Genomic DNA, 15,726 nt, shown 5'->3' with positions numbered 1-15,726 from the left:
TATTTGATTTGTATTAAATCAGCATGAAATATACTCTTATGTTTATTTGCAGCATTATTCTTGAAAATTATATAATATCTGAATTATCTAGTTGAGATATTTATTACTTACTGGGCTGTCTAGCTCATTACCTTTCTTTTTATTTTTCAGATTCAGATAATTAATTTTGAGCGTGGGAAGAAATATTGGGATAGAGCTTTTAGAGGCGAGATTTAGCATTGTCAACTTCATTGAACTTAGATCTATATTTTTATTGTTTTAGCAAAAATTTTATTGGATGTAAGACATTTGATTTAATTACTTGAATTACAGTTGAATAATAATTATTTAAATTTATTCCGCTGTGATGCATTGATATCGTGATGAGATGCCTTGCATGCTTATGGAGAGAGTTCTTCATGAGTATGCGGCGGTTGCCGTGACCCTCGATTCACAATCTCGGGTCGGGGGCGTGACAATTAATATGGTATCAGAGCATAAGTGGATAAATTATGACACATAGAATTTGACATAGTATGAGTGTAGGTGGATAAACATTAGGAATATTGGGACGTTAGAGTATGAACATCATAATAAACCCATCCTAACAAATAGATAAATGAACCTAATAAGGTTTTACTACTACAAGGTTACCATGCCTCCCCGTAGAATGACAAGAACTACTCAAGGAATTGCAAAAGAGACATCACAACCACGGGATGGTAGCACTCCCCATCTGACTAGTGGCACCCCTCAGGAGGAAGGAGTCGTAGATCCTAATGGGAGTGCTTCGAGAGCACGTCAAGAATCAGATATGGCTCAGTTAATGCAGACCCTAATCAGGATGGTACAAGGCAACAACAAATACAGCAGCAAATGTTTGAACAACAGCAGATACAACGAGATACACAACAACATCAGCATCCACCACCACAACATAGAGAGCAACCAGTACAACGGAACAACATTTCAAAATTTAAAAAGCTTGCTCCTCCAGCTTTCAAGGGGACTACTGAACCTTTGGAGGCTGACAACTGGATAATGGAGATGGAGAAGGCCTTCGCTGTCCAAGAGTGTCTTGATGAAGAAAAGATTCGATATGCAGCTTATTTACTACAAGGAGAAGCATACAACTGGTGGCAGCGACTACAGCACAAGCATGAACAAGACGGTGAAATACTTACCTGGGAAAGACTTCGGATTGCATTCTATGATCAGTATTTTCCTCGGAGTATAAGGATCCAGAAAGAGCAAGAGTTTATTTATTTGAAGCAAAAGGGTATGAGTGTGACTGAATATGAAGCAAAATTTACAGAGTTAGCAAAATTTGCTCCGAGATTAGTAGATGGTGAGCAAGAACATGTTCACAAGTTCGAGATAGGACTGAGAACTGAAATTCGAAAATAAGTGGTTCCTTATGAATTGACAACTTATGCAGATGTGGTAAACAAAGCACTGATAATTGAAAGGGAAGTCAATGAAGAACGCATGGAAAGGGAAAGAAGGCAAAGAAAGAGAACACAATCAAATGATACACAAGGGCAGAATAATAAAAACATCAAAAGATCAGCTAAGGGAGCAATAGACAATAAGACTCAACAGATTGACACTGAGCAGTGCTCCAGATGTGGCAAAAATCATGCAGACAAGGATTGCTATTGGAATACAGGTGCTTGTTTCAAATGTGGTCAGATGGATCATAAAATTGCTAGCTGCCCGCTAAATACTGAAAATCAAGTTGGCTAAAGAACTCATGAAGGACAACATAAGGGTGGTGGACAGATTTCTAAAAACCAGGGAAGAGTTTATGCGCTTTCTCAACAGAATCCACAGGCTTCCAATACAATGGTGACAGGTATGAAAAATTTCGAGGACAAAATTTCTTTTTAGGGGTGAAGAATGTTATAGCCCAAAACCTAATTCAGCCCACAAAAGCCCAAAAAAAAAAAATAGAGGAATTCAAAACTGGGAAGAAGACTCTCGATAGGAGTCTTCTTCTCCGGCGAGATCCGGGCTAGATCAGGACTCCTAGGACCCTTCGGAGTCCTAGGGCCCCCTATAAGAATACCCTTCTCCCTTGAGACCGGACATCGGCCTCTTCCCTCTCTCCTTCTCTCCGATTTTCCCGAAATAGAGCCGCGGACACCACCTTGTCTTCGCCGTGACTGCTCTCCGACGAAGTCACCGGAGGTCAAGGTAAGCTTTCCTCCTTTTCCTCTCTTCCTTCCCCTTCTTTTCGTGCTCTTGTGCGCGGCTGCCGACGACGAGAGTCGCCGATTTTCGATCGGAGAAAGAGACCTCTGTTTTGGTCTCTTTCCCGTGGATTTTTCTGGCACCGACGATCGAAATCGATCGCCGGCCACGCTCCTCCGTGACCGGGGGAGTGGCCCCCGTCGGCCGCCGGCCTCCGCTGCGGAGGCCGTGGCCTGAACGGCCCGGCAAAAGAGGGGACGTCGGTCCCCTGTTCCGGCGCGGGAAGAGCCAAGAAAAGAAAAGGAAAAGAAAAGAAGAAGAAGAAGAAGAAAAAGAAAAGAAAAGAAAAAGAAGAAAAAGAAGAAAAAAAAAAGAGAGAGAAAAAGAAAAGAAAAGAAAAGAATAAATATAATAATAATAATAATAATAACAAAATATATATATATACATATATATATATATATAAATAAATAAATAAATAAATAAAATAAAATAAAAATGATAAGAGAGAGAGTTTCTCTCTCTCCTCTCTCTTCTTTCAGTCTGAACCCTGACTTTCTCTCTCTGAAATTGGATTTTCTCTCTCTACTTTCTCTCTCTAAAATTTTCTCTCTCTAGGATATTTCTCTCTCTTGATGGATTTTTCTCTCTCTAAAGTTATTCCTTTAGGATTAGCGTAGTGGAAGGTTTCATCTGATGATTCTGATCGAGTTTAAAGACGAGTCTGATTTTAAGCGAGATTTTGATTTTGAGATTTGTTAAATTTAATTTTGAATTTAAAATTAATATAAAAATATAATTTTGGATAATAGGCACGGAAGAATCTTCTAGAAGTTAGTCGATCTATTCATTCAGTGCTCCGTGAAAGGTAAGTAATGAATCATCTTCTCGAGATATTTCATATTTATTCTGAAAATAAATAATTATTCTTTGAAATTATGCATGATTTATGAAATTATGTTTTGAAAGAAAAGTGCTTTTGAAATATTATGGTACGTAGATTATGCACACGTTCAGTGAGAAAAATTATGATATATTATGGTACAAAGTGTTTTGATACAGATCGGATTTATGCTCTCAGCCTAACTATGTTTCAGTGGGCCCCGCCAATGGAGATTATACGTTGGTACTCAGTGGACCCTGCCAGTGGGGGTTGTGCGCTGGTGTTTGTGGACCCTGCCAGTGGGGGTTGTGCGCTAGTATTTGTGGACCCTGCCAGTGGGGGTTGTGCGCTGGTATTCTGTGGACCCCGCCAATGGGGGTTAAACGTTGGTCATAGTCGAGGCTGTTGAGTTACGAGTGTTTTGAATCGAAATCGGATTTATGATTATATTATATGTGAATATTTGAAAATATTTGATTTGTATTAAATCAGCATGAAATATACTCTTATGTTTATTTGCAGCATTATTCTTGAAAATTATATAATATCTGAATTATCTAGTTGAGATATTTGTTACTTACTGGGCTGTCTAGCTCATTACCTTTCTTTCTATTTTTCAGATTCAGATAATTAATTTCGAGCGTGGGAAGAAATATTGGGACAGAGCTTTTAGAGGCGAGATTTAGCATTGTCAACTTCATTGAACTTAGATCTATATTTTTATTGTTTTAGCAAAAATTTTATTGGATGTAAGACATTTGATTTAATTACTTGAATTACAGTTGAATAATAATTATTTGAATTTATTCCGCTGTGATGCATTGATATCGTGATGAGATGCCTTGCATGCTTATGGAGAGAGTTCTTCATGAGTATTCGGCGGTTGCCGCGACCCTCGATTCACAATCTCGGGTCGGGGGCGTGACAAACATACATGCAAATAACGCGTGAGGAATTACTCGAGATTTTGGGTATAGTATTTAGCTTTAAAATGATTTGAACATGCAATACTGCACGTAATTCTCATGCATTAGAATCCCCTGTTTTTTGTATAAGTTTAGCATGATATAATTCTTCAAGGAAGAAAATCTAATTGTAGTTATTAAGCAACTTGAAATATTAGAAAACAGTTTCTTTTATATAGTGTTGGTATAAGGCTTAAAGTTTCTGCTGAAACCCATTCAGCCCTACCTAACTCTAGATAATTTCAGCCATCTCAGAAAACTTGAATGATTTGGGCCTAGCGTAGTTTGTGGCTTATTTGATGTAGAGAGCCAAGAGAGAGAACTGGATACCTAGTTTTGAGCTGCAAAGTCCATGGAAGAGGAATAGTGCAGCTATAGAAGCTATAGAATGAGCATATATCTGAATCCAAAGCCATCCCTATATATGTATGTACTTTTGAACAAAGAAAAGGATTATACTGAAATTGGACGATGGAGATCTCTATATACATTAAGAACGTCTTAGCGCATCTTGGCTATGATGACCTAACTTTTGTTCAACATTTAACAAACGTTTCAGTACACAGGAAATAGGAAAAGCATATATATGAGTAGAAGGTTATCTGTCCGAGTCCTCCTTTCATCCCTTTTTAGCTCGATACCTAGGCTAGTAGAGTTCAGCTCAAATCGAGGTCGGAGGATCTCCATCCCGTCCATACTCTAAAAAAATTAATGTAATGTACCACCTCTTTCATCTGATGGGACCTCGTCTACGCATAGCTTTCTTCAATTTAATGTCCTCTGTTTGCTTAGTCGGGCATAGCAAAATATTGTGGGGCCCATCTTTGTAAATACATCATTACAATTCAAATAAAAAAAAGGGAGTAACTTGCTCCCTTTCATCTCAGAAAAAAAAAATTTAACAACATTTGGATTGGCCGTGACCTAACTCCCGGTATAAAATAAGAAAATATAGGCTTTCAGTATTGTTTGTTTGATGGTTAATAGTTGATATGCCCCACAAAAGCAAACTGGTATAGATGCTATTAGCTAATTCTAGCAAATAAGTATTACATGCAGCCTGCTAGGCAAGTTAATGCCTTAATGGTATCTAAAGTTAGCTTAAATTATATTTAATATCTTCACCTTCACCTGAAAAAGGAATGTAGCGTACTAAACCAAAATTCCCAATGTCTAGCTTTGATTTCTTCGGCACTTGCACATCATAGTTGTTTTCATCGGCAACTGTTCCAAGCAACACGGACGCATGCCTAATGACATCCAATAGCCCAATAAGTTTTGAGTTCAACTTTTCGAGGAATAATTGGAAAACCTTCCAAAACAGGGCACATTTGGTGTAACAATGATCGTGCATTCAAGATTATTAGAGGTAAAATTTCAACATGTATTACTTTGGGTCCATATCCAGCTTTCCCCATAAGAAGACACTTTAACATGACAGACAACTGATAATTAAATGTTTGATTCGTGACTCTCATGAAAAACTCCATACAAAAACAGTTGCAAATAGAAATCTTGAACAACATGCTCTTAAAATTTTGCTTGCTGATTCTTTTAATTGAACACTTATTGTTCTATTAAAATTTGGATATTGGCTTGTCGGAAGAGAAATTCTTCAATTAATTTCAAAAAATTCTGTATGTTTGCCAGATTACAGTTACAAATGACACTAAAAAAAAAAAGTTGTTGTCACAAAATAATCAAAATATATATCCAAGAAAGTTAGTTGGAAAGCCTTGACTTTATGGTTTGACGAGAGTTTTATATTATATTTGTGTTGAGTAGGCACGTTTTTGGTTGGCAGTGCAATAAATAGCGACAACTGTTCGGTGGCGCTGTTGGACGAGCTCAAAAAAATGAGCCCGTGATTGTACTAATGCAAGTTGCAGGAATGGATGGAACAAATAAAACTACTTTGGATGGAACAAATAAAACGACTTTGGATAAGACATGGGATGCCAGTGGGAAACTGGTGCGTTGAGTATTTTAGGTGAAAAAGTAGCTTCACCGACCGTGAACCATTTGGGTGATCTCGATTCTATAAATATTAGTAACTATCTATGTACCTAAATTGGGGGGGAGTTAAGAAAATAATTTTAGTTTGTTATATGTCTATATCTCTTTGCTCCACCGATCCTCCTGCCATCTTTTTCAACTTGAACAATTAAACCTCTTAGGTTTTGAAAAGCTACAATAGATTAAATATAATAATTTAAAATTTTATTATAATACTTATTTATAATATTTTATTATAAAAAATATTTTAAATATTTTATTTTCTTTCTTCTTCCACCTATTCTACTGCTACGTCGCCTCTCTCTCTCCCGTGCTCGTGCCGCCCCCACCCCCCACCCCCCATCTTTTCCGTACTCGTACCCCCCAACCCCACCTAGCACCCTTCCCGATGATCCCCCTCCCCGCCCCTTAGTGCTCATGCCATGGGCCCCACCCTGCCCCCCCTCCAGCACGCCCAATGGTGAAGCCTAACATCAAATATTGAAAGGATAAAATAATAATTTATTAATAATTTTTAAATAATATATTTTATAATAAATAGTAGAATAAAAATATATATATCCAAAAATATTATAAAAATATTAATAATATTTAATTTTATGTATAAATAAAGATAAGTAAAAAATATTACCTTATGCTATCTGCAAAATGATTTTGATTGTGTCAAAGTCTCAATAATCTCTTCCACATTAAAAGTTGAAGAATAAATAAAGGATTAAAGAATAAATAAATAATTTTTTTAAAAAAATTATTATTTTTAATAAAAAATTAATATATATAAATTAATTATATGATTTTTTTTCTAAACTAATGGACTCATAATGCGTGTAAGACTAAAATATTAGGAGGACCATCATATATATAAATATATAGGTAAGAAGTATTTTAAATTTTTTTAGGGTTAGGAGGCAGTGGCCCCCCTAGTCCCTCTTGTGACTGCCCCTCCTGGTCCCTCTTATGCTCCACCACTGCCCATGCCTGTCTTCTCTCCTCTCTCCTCCTCACTGGTGCAGCGCCACCCCTCTCTTTTTTCTTCTTCTCCACCATCTACTTGCGGGTCCTTCGCTCGCTGGTGCCCCTCCACTCATGCGGCTCTGCCACCATGCCCCCCTCCCTTGCCCATGATGCCCCAGTCACCGCCCGATGGGTCCTTTTTTATTGGTGCTTTGCCCTTCACCTATAATGCCCTCGGTGCGCCTCTACTTATCGGATCCTCACCTCTGCCAACGCTCCTCCCAGCTCCTCTGATGGCCCGCGGCTTCTCTGTGCCACCCTTTCCGACCCATGACTTCTCCATACCACCACCCTCTCCCATCCCTCCCCCTCTCACAACCCGATGCCTATGGCTTCCCCGTGCTTCCTCCGCCTTTGGTGATGCCCGTGATTTCTCCGCACCACCATCTCCCGCCGCCCATGGTTTCTTCGCGCCACACCCCTCACCATCATCCCCTCCCTCTCCTTCTTCGCCTTCAGTGGCATAGAGAAGGTATTTTGAAAAAAAAAATATGAAATAATCTTAATCTTTGAAATATTTACTACACCAGCCATGCATATGGATCTCTCGTCCAGTTAAAATCTAAATGGCTCATATTGAATCCTATGGTTAGAAATACATAAAATATAAAAAAATTAAAATATCTTTTGAAGCATCATAATAAAATCTAATAATTTAATTGACAATTGAAAGGCCTATTTTAGTCAAATTTATTTCTTTTGAGCACGTATGCAAGCGATTTTGTCTTACAATTTTGATGGTTATTAATGCGGTTTTTGTGCATGGTCATAATCTAATCTCTTTTCTTAATCACTTTCTTGCACTGGGACTGGCTTTGAGTTTTAAAAGTCACATGCGATTGTTCCGTAACTTTATCCAGGCAAATGTTTACAGCCAACAGTGTATTGCATCAACATTATAATATTTGTGATGAAAATTTCTTATTAAATAGTCAAACATTGTGATCCTTTCCGTTCAGCAAGTTACTAGGGGAAGTTTTTGTGCACTACAGGTGATATAAAAAATCTAATATGGAGTACATCATCTTATCCAATTGATCCATATATCACTATTTTTCAATACATATTTAATATCTATAATTTTTTTTTATATTTAAAAATTTTGAATGACAAAAATACTTCTGTTCTTTGAAAAAAATTATGACATCTTGTGGCACATTATGACATCCTGCAATGAAAAAAAATATGACATCCTATGACATATTATGATATCCTGTGGCATATTATATTTTCACGTGTATCGGAAGTCATAATTTGGCACAAAATGTCATAATATACAAAGGACATTTTTGTTCGACCACTTTTCAATATGCATTTAATGTCTGCAGCTTTATTTTTTCATTTAAAAATTTTGAATGATAAAAATATCTCTATTTTTTGAAAAATATTATGACATTCTGTGCATATTATGACATCCTGTGAACAAAAATTATGATTTTCTGGATGCAGGATGTCATAATATAGACATAAGGTGTCATAATTTTTTTAAAGTATAGAGATATTTTTATTATTCAAAATTTTAAATAAAAAAGTAAAACTGCAGATATTAAATATGCATTGAAAAATGATGGTTATGTGAATCAATGGATAAGACGGTATGTTTCACATCGGATTTTCTACACCACCTGTAGTGCATAAAGAAAAAATTATTAGAACTGCGTTTTGATCCTTGAGCAGTTTTTTAATTGCAATAGCAAAGATGAAATCACCAATGTGCACCCTTTCGGACAGAAAGCCTGCATAATATATCATTCTGTTCTAATTTAAAAGAGAATGCATCAACTTAACAAAAGTAAAAAAACAATATGAATATACATCACCTATTAAGGTTTTTAATGACTTTTAAAAGACTATTCATTCAACATATAGACCCAGGTTCAAGGGACGTTTGGAAGTTTTTTTTTTTTTTTTTTTTTTTTAAAGGGACGCAAGAAAGTAAGGAATGATAAATATGATTAATTTATTCCTGCATGGCCAATGTAGTGTTCAGGGAAGATGTTCATTGTTTGGTTATGCCAGTGCAACTTCTATTAGCAACCAAATTGTTGCAACTTATAATGTTAGGGATGAGATAACTGGATCCTTGTCATCTACCAGCCAAGAATGGAGGCATCATTGGAGGATGGATTGCCACGAATTCAAATTTTTCTATGACTTGAAACGTTGAGAGAGTAGAAACTTTATTTTGTTCCCTACTGCATGCACATGCTATGCATGCGTACCAAAAAGAAAAGAAAAAGATGGGAAAAGTGATTTGGAAGAGAGATTGATTGAGAGAGACCACATTCGATGGGATTTCTTTTTTATTTGTAATAATCTGGGGATTTCTTTGAAAGAGAAGATGCCAAATTTAAGAGAAGTTAGTGGGATGGGTTCTTTGAGTGAGAAGCACAACGTATTTATGGGACCATACATTTATACATGCATCCCACAATAATACAGAGTCTGTCTTCTGGTGGTTTTCCACATGGCTATGTAGAGTACTTTCCAAGATCCATAGATATCTTGTTGTCCTGATATCTGAAGAGTTCCTTCTTTTGGTAGGCACCATAATAATATGCGTCAAGTGGAATGAATTTGATTAACTTTGGGCCATTGGAGGAGGAGAATGGAAGGAAAGCCCATGTCGGATCCAATGGAAGGAAAGCCCGTGTCGGATCCACGCATGAACCCATGCAGATGCTCGCATGGGACTAAAATCAGAGTGGAAAGCAATTGAGGTCTCTCTTGTAAGAGAAATTATTGGTTCAAACCGTTCTACCCTATATATCTTGAACCATCCAATAAAAAGTCAGCACATCATCTTTTATTAAAAAAAAATTTATTGTTATCCAAGCTTGATTGAAATTTTGAAAGGAAAAAAATTTACTTTTTTTAGATGATATGCTGATCTTTTATTGGATATCCAAGGTACATACGGTGGAATGGTTCTAACCAATTATTTCTCCTCTTGGAGACTTGTAAAGAATACTGCACCTGGCCTCAAGAGTGTGAGAATAGGGTGTGAATCCATAAACATATAGCTCAATCTTATGTACGGACAAAATTAAGTTTCAAATTTTCACTTTGTTATCTAATAGCTTTTAGTTTGGTTGCACACATGCCAAAATGTCTTTCTTCTAGCATTTTTATGTGAGAGAGAGGCTTCTGGGTCCAAGGTTTGAGAGCTAATCCATCACTGAGCTAGGGGGGTTGATTATCTCTCTGCTCTTTCCATGAATATAGGCAAGTTACTGAATTATGTAAATCTCACTCTAATCTTATGCCATTAAAGTTTTCATTGTTTTCTAAGTTCTTGTGCTTTTAATGTCTGTAAAGGATGCTTAAAGGATACCCGCAAGTTGCAATGCATCAAGCTTATACTAATCTTATGCTTAGAAGATCCACCATAAGTAACTTGCCTTTTCCTTTATAATTTTGAGTGATCGAGAATGGGATGCCACTAAAAGGCATTTCATAATTATTCAGATATTTATGTCCTACCATTTCTTCGAATTAATTAGAAGGGTTACAAACACCACAGTGCATCAATTGAGGATGATTTAGGCAAGTCTATGCAATCAATTAATGATTCGTTTATCTCACTTTGCAACATTTTTTTTGGTAGAATTACTTTGCAACATTCACATTGCAGAATAACTTCAAAGCAATAGAAGGTCATTTATGATATTGAATATCACCGCCAAACTAAAAGTAATTATATTATTGTTAGTATAGATGGGCATGATCATGTAAGACGAAAACACTATGATCGTGATCCCCCCAATAAATATACAACGCTTCATGCACCTATAAGTGGCAGTGTTTCTACACTGAATCATTGGGGACCTCAACTAAGAGAAATTTTTTGTGCACCATGTGTGGTGCAGCAAAATTGATGTGGAGTGTACCATCAGTCATATTGGACCATGTAGCATGTTTAATAATGGGACATATATTTAATGCCTCTCAATTTTTTCTTTCTCAAATTTTTTGTGATGAAGATATCCTTTTCCTCCGTAGAACAATGAAAGAATAATATTATTACTTTCTAATATCTTGTATAACTTTCTATGAATATATATAATTTTCTGTATCTTTATATGACATTTTGAATAATATATATAGCTTTTTGATGCCTTATATAACTTCCTATGAATATACATGATATCCTAAATAATAAAACTTTGACTTTCTGTGGATATATATAATATCCTAAATAATATATATGACTTTCTGATATCTTATATAATTTTTTATCAATATATATATAATATCTTAAACAATATATATGAGTTTCTATAAATATATATGATATTTTGAATAATATATATAGCTTTCTGATACCTTATATGACCTATTGTAAATATATATTGATGTATTGTATTTTTATAGTAATTATCATTATTAGTTTTTAATGATTTTGATGAAATTGGTATAATAATTAACTAAATAAATGTAAGAACCTGATATATTTTATGTCAATTGCAGGTAATTGAGCCAGGTCACACCTAATTGGGCTTAACCATATTTTAAAGGTCAAATTAAGTGAAATTGGTTGAGTCCGATTCAGCAGAATTTGTCATCCGGAGTCATCAGGTCTTGCATCAAAATCAGAGTCCATCTCAAAGCAGAATAACCAAATCAAGATATCAATGGACTCCACACCTTATCCTTTTTGGCATCATCAGTCAGAAAAAAAATTAGAGGTGCAGGAAATAAATCAAGCAGTTAATCTCTCCCATCTAGTCAACCAATCTAAATTCTGGATATTTTGGTGTGAGGACCCCTAAAAGATAAGCTACAGGACTCCAAATTGAGCAAGATTAGATCCTACAAAATTTTGAGAGAAGCAAAAAAGGAACATAATTTACAGAATTGAATTTGGATTCCAGATGAGGTGGCTACAGTAGGTTGAAGTTGGTAACAATGTTGGACACAACAAGAAACACCCGATACACCCAGATTCTTCTTAGTGTTTCTTGGCCAAAGATCTGATATGGCAACCAATTTTGGGTGGCAAAGAGCTATCTTGAAAAGAATTAAATAAAAAAAAATCAGAGTCCAAACTAATTCTGCATGAGGAGCAAACTTAGAAAGAATTGGAACCAATTCTTGAAAAATTTGATTTGGGCAGCCGAAACCTTACTTTGTTTTGCAGATTTTGTGGACCCAAGAAGGAAGAAATTCTTCTTCTCTAATTAACCATGCCTCCTTTCCTTCTTTTACTATGGAAATCATAATAAAATCAAAAAATTTGGGCAGCATAAGGAGTAGATGGCTGGTGGTTGCTTAAAGCCTATCCAAAGGAGGAGAGATTCTATACCAAATAGAAAGAATGATATATAGAATAAAATCATAAAAAAAATACCACATTAACCCTAGCCCTAGCCCTATTTAAGGATCGAAAAACACCAGCAAAAAGGAGAGGAGAATCATCTTTGAAAGCTAGAAATCAAGCAAGGAGAGTTTGGAGTATCTGGAAGATTTGAAGAGAGAATTCATTCGGCTCTGCAATTCCTTCAGAGTTTTTAATTCTTTCTCTTGTTTACTTTGAATTTATTTTCTAGAACTCATTGTTAGGATGATTTTAGAGTTTTATTCAAGTAAACCTGAGTTTGATTTTGATATGATGAAAAGCTAAATTTCTAGCTAGGGTACCTGATGTAGCTTGGATTTAATTTTAATTTCAAAATCTTGTATTAATTTTCTTTGTTAATGCAATTGTTTGTTATTTGCACTTAATGCTTTGAAGTATTATTATCTTTGGTACTTGATTGATTTCGATTTATAATTGATACTGGGAAGGAAGATTATAAATTGGAGTTAATAACAAACATCATCGGAATAATAATTGGAGCGGGAGCAGAAGATTTGACCAGTGGGATCTTGGAAATAATCACTATGCTTATTGAACTAATTAAAATCTATTTTACTATTGGAAGATAGATTATAGATTTTTATTAGTATATTTAATAATACTCGAAAGAGATTATTAAATAATTTAGGATTATTTATCCTTACATTAATAATTAAATTTGGATTATTAATCGGAATAGCTGAAATTGATAATTGATCCAAGTGAAATCAGATATACCCTAGTGCTTTATCAATCGAATTTTGATTCAGCTTTTATTGAGTTATTTAGAGTTAATTTTATTTTTCACTGTCATTCAGTTTCGATCGTTTAGATATTAGTAAAATTAGCATTCATTTTTGATAATTAAACTCAGTCTTCGTGGAAATGATCTCTTATTTATCATTATATTACTTGAGTAATTTTTTGCACTTGCGAAATAGGCTATCAAGTTTTTGGCGTCGTTGCCGGGGACTGGTGCTTTAATATCAAGAATAGTTAATTTTACTAGTAATCTAGATATTTTATTTCTCAGATATTAAAAAAAAAAAATCACTGACATTTCATAACGCTTAACTAATATAGTATAACCAAAAATATATAAAAAAAAATCAAACTTGATTGGACATCTTGTTTCTTTGCATTGCATCTCCATAATTAACTTTAAGGATACTTAACCCATTAATCAGATAAGGTGGAGATTTGATCACCTTTCCTTAGCCCAAAAACCACATCCTTCATCCTGCAAAACCTAGACCTTAATCTAAAATCAATTAAACGTTGGCCCTAGGATATTCGAGCTCAATAGGACAAGAAAGCCCTAAAGTTAGACCGGGTTCGAATTGATTAATTGCTTGGTGTCTAAGGCAAGTGGTTTAAGAAGGTGGTTTTCAATTGGTTCCGTTGTCTGACCTGACCAACTCAGTTGGTGTCTAAGGAAAGCAACAAGCAGGGGACCTCCCACATCTTACACTTACCTGACCGAGACAGTTAGTCAGTTTTGAGCTTGGAGTGCTTGAAGGCGATCTTGGAACAGTTAGGAGCTGTCTAGATCTAGGTTAACCCTAGGATAGAAAGTCCATTTTGTGCTAACTTATTTGCCATTAAAATTTAAACCTAATTAAAACACTCTTCTCTTTCATCTCTAGATTTAGGACTCCTTAGGACTCATCTCTAGAACTCTTTTTTCTCTCTTTCCTCTTCTCTCTTCTCTTAAAAAAAAAAAAAAAAGAGAAAAAGGGATAATAATCTTTCAAAATTATAACTTGGAAAAGAGAATCGGGTCGACTTGTGAGAATTGAATCAAACCCCATTTCAAGTCAAAAAATTGAACGCACTTGTAAACAAAATATTAAAATAGTCAGAAAAGGGAAGAAATCTGAGGTAAAAGTAGATCCAGAAATGGCTGAAGATCCAAGGAGAGAAGTAATCCTAGTAGGAAATAATGAGGTTGCTAGAGAGGCAAACCCCAGGGCACTGCGGGATTATACCATGCCTACCGTGAATGGAGCTTCATCTAGCATCACAAGATCACCTGTGCAAGCAAACAACTTTGAGATCAAGCCTGCTTTGATCCAAATGATCCAGACAGCAGTTCAGTTTGGAGGATTGCCCAATGATGACCCTAATGCGCACATTGTAAACTTCTTGGAGATATGTGATACCCTTAAGCATAATGGAGTGTCAGATGATGCAATTCGGCTAAGATTGTTTCCGTTTTCACTTAGAGACAAAGCTAAAGCATGGTTACAGTCTCTTCCTGCTGGCTCGATCACCACTTGGAATGACTTAGCACAAAAATTTTTGGCAAAATTCTTTCCACCTGCTAAGACTACCAAGTTGAGGACTGACATCCAAACCTTCGTGCAATTCAATATGGAGACCTTATATGAAGCCTGGAAAAGGTTCAAGGATTTGCTTAGGAGGTGTCCACACCATGGGCTGCCTAAATGGTTGGTTGTGCAAACCTTCTACAATGGGCTGAACAACCATACCAGAATTAATATTGATGCTGTTGCTGGAGGTTCATTGATGGGGAAGTCGCTTGATGAGGCCTATGATTTTTTTGGAGGAAATGGCCAACAACAATTACCAATGGCCCAATGAGAGAAACATGGCGAGGAGACCTACTGGGGTTCATGAGATAGACGCTATTATTGCACTCAATGCAAAGGTAGACACTCTTTTCAAAAAATTAGATCATTCGTCTATTAATGCTGTCAATACTTGTGTGCAGACCTGTGAGATGTGTACTGGGCAACATGCTACTCGAGATTGCCCAATTGACAGCTCATTCATGCCTCCAGTACAAGAACAAGTGCAATATGTGGCAAACCAAGGAAGGCAACAGAACAATCCATACTCAAACACCTACACGCCTGCCTGGAAGAATCATTCAAATTTTTTCTGAGAAAATCAACAGCAACAACAGAATTATCAGAATAGAGGACCACCTGGTTTTTCACAGCAAGAAAAGAAGTCTAACCTGAAAGAATTGGTTGCAACTCTCACCAAGGCCACTACTGATTTCATGGGTGAAACTAAGGCAAACTTTCAAAACCAGCAAGCTGCCATTAAAAACTTGAAAATACAAATGGGACAGTTGGCCAACATGGTAGCTAACAGAACTCAAAGATCATTGCCTAGCAATACTGAAACGAACCCGAAGGAGCATGTGAAGACAATTACCTTGAGGAGTGAAAAACAACTAGGGGAACAACAAGGGAAAGAGCCTGTTAAAGAACAAGTAAAGGAACAAACTCAAGAAGAGACTATGGTCAAAGAGAAGCTAAAAGAGAAAAAGAAAGAGCCAGTAAAGCCCTACAATCCACCAGTTCCTT

Source organism: Elaeis guineensis, chromosome 12 (genome assembly GCF_000442705.2).
Source record: "Elaeis guineensis isolate ETL-2024a chromosome 12, EG11, whole genome shotgun sequence".
Lineage (NCBI taxonomy): Eukaryota > Viridiplantae > Streptophyta > Magnoliopsida > Arecales > Arecaceae > Elaeis > Elaeis guineensis.
Note: the sequence above shows the minus strand (reverse complement) of the source record.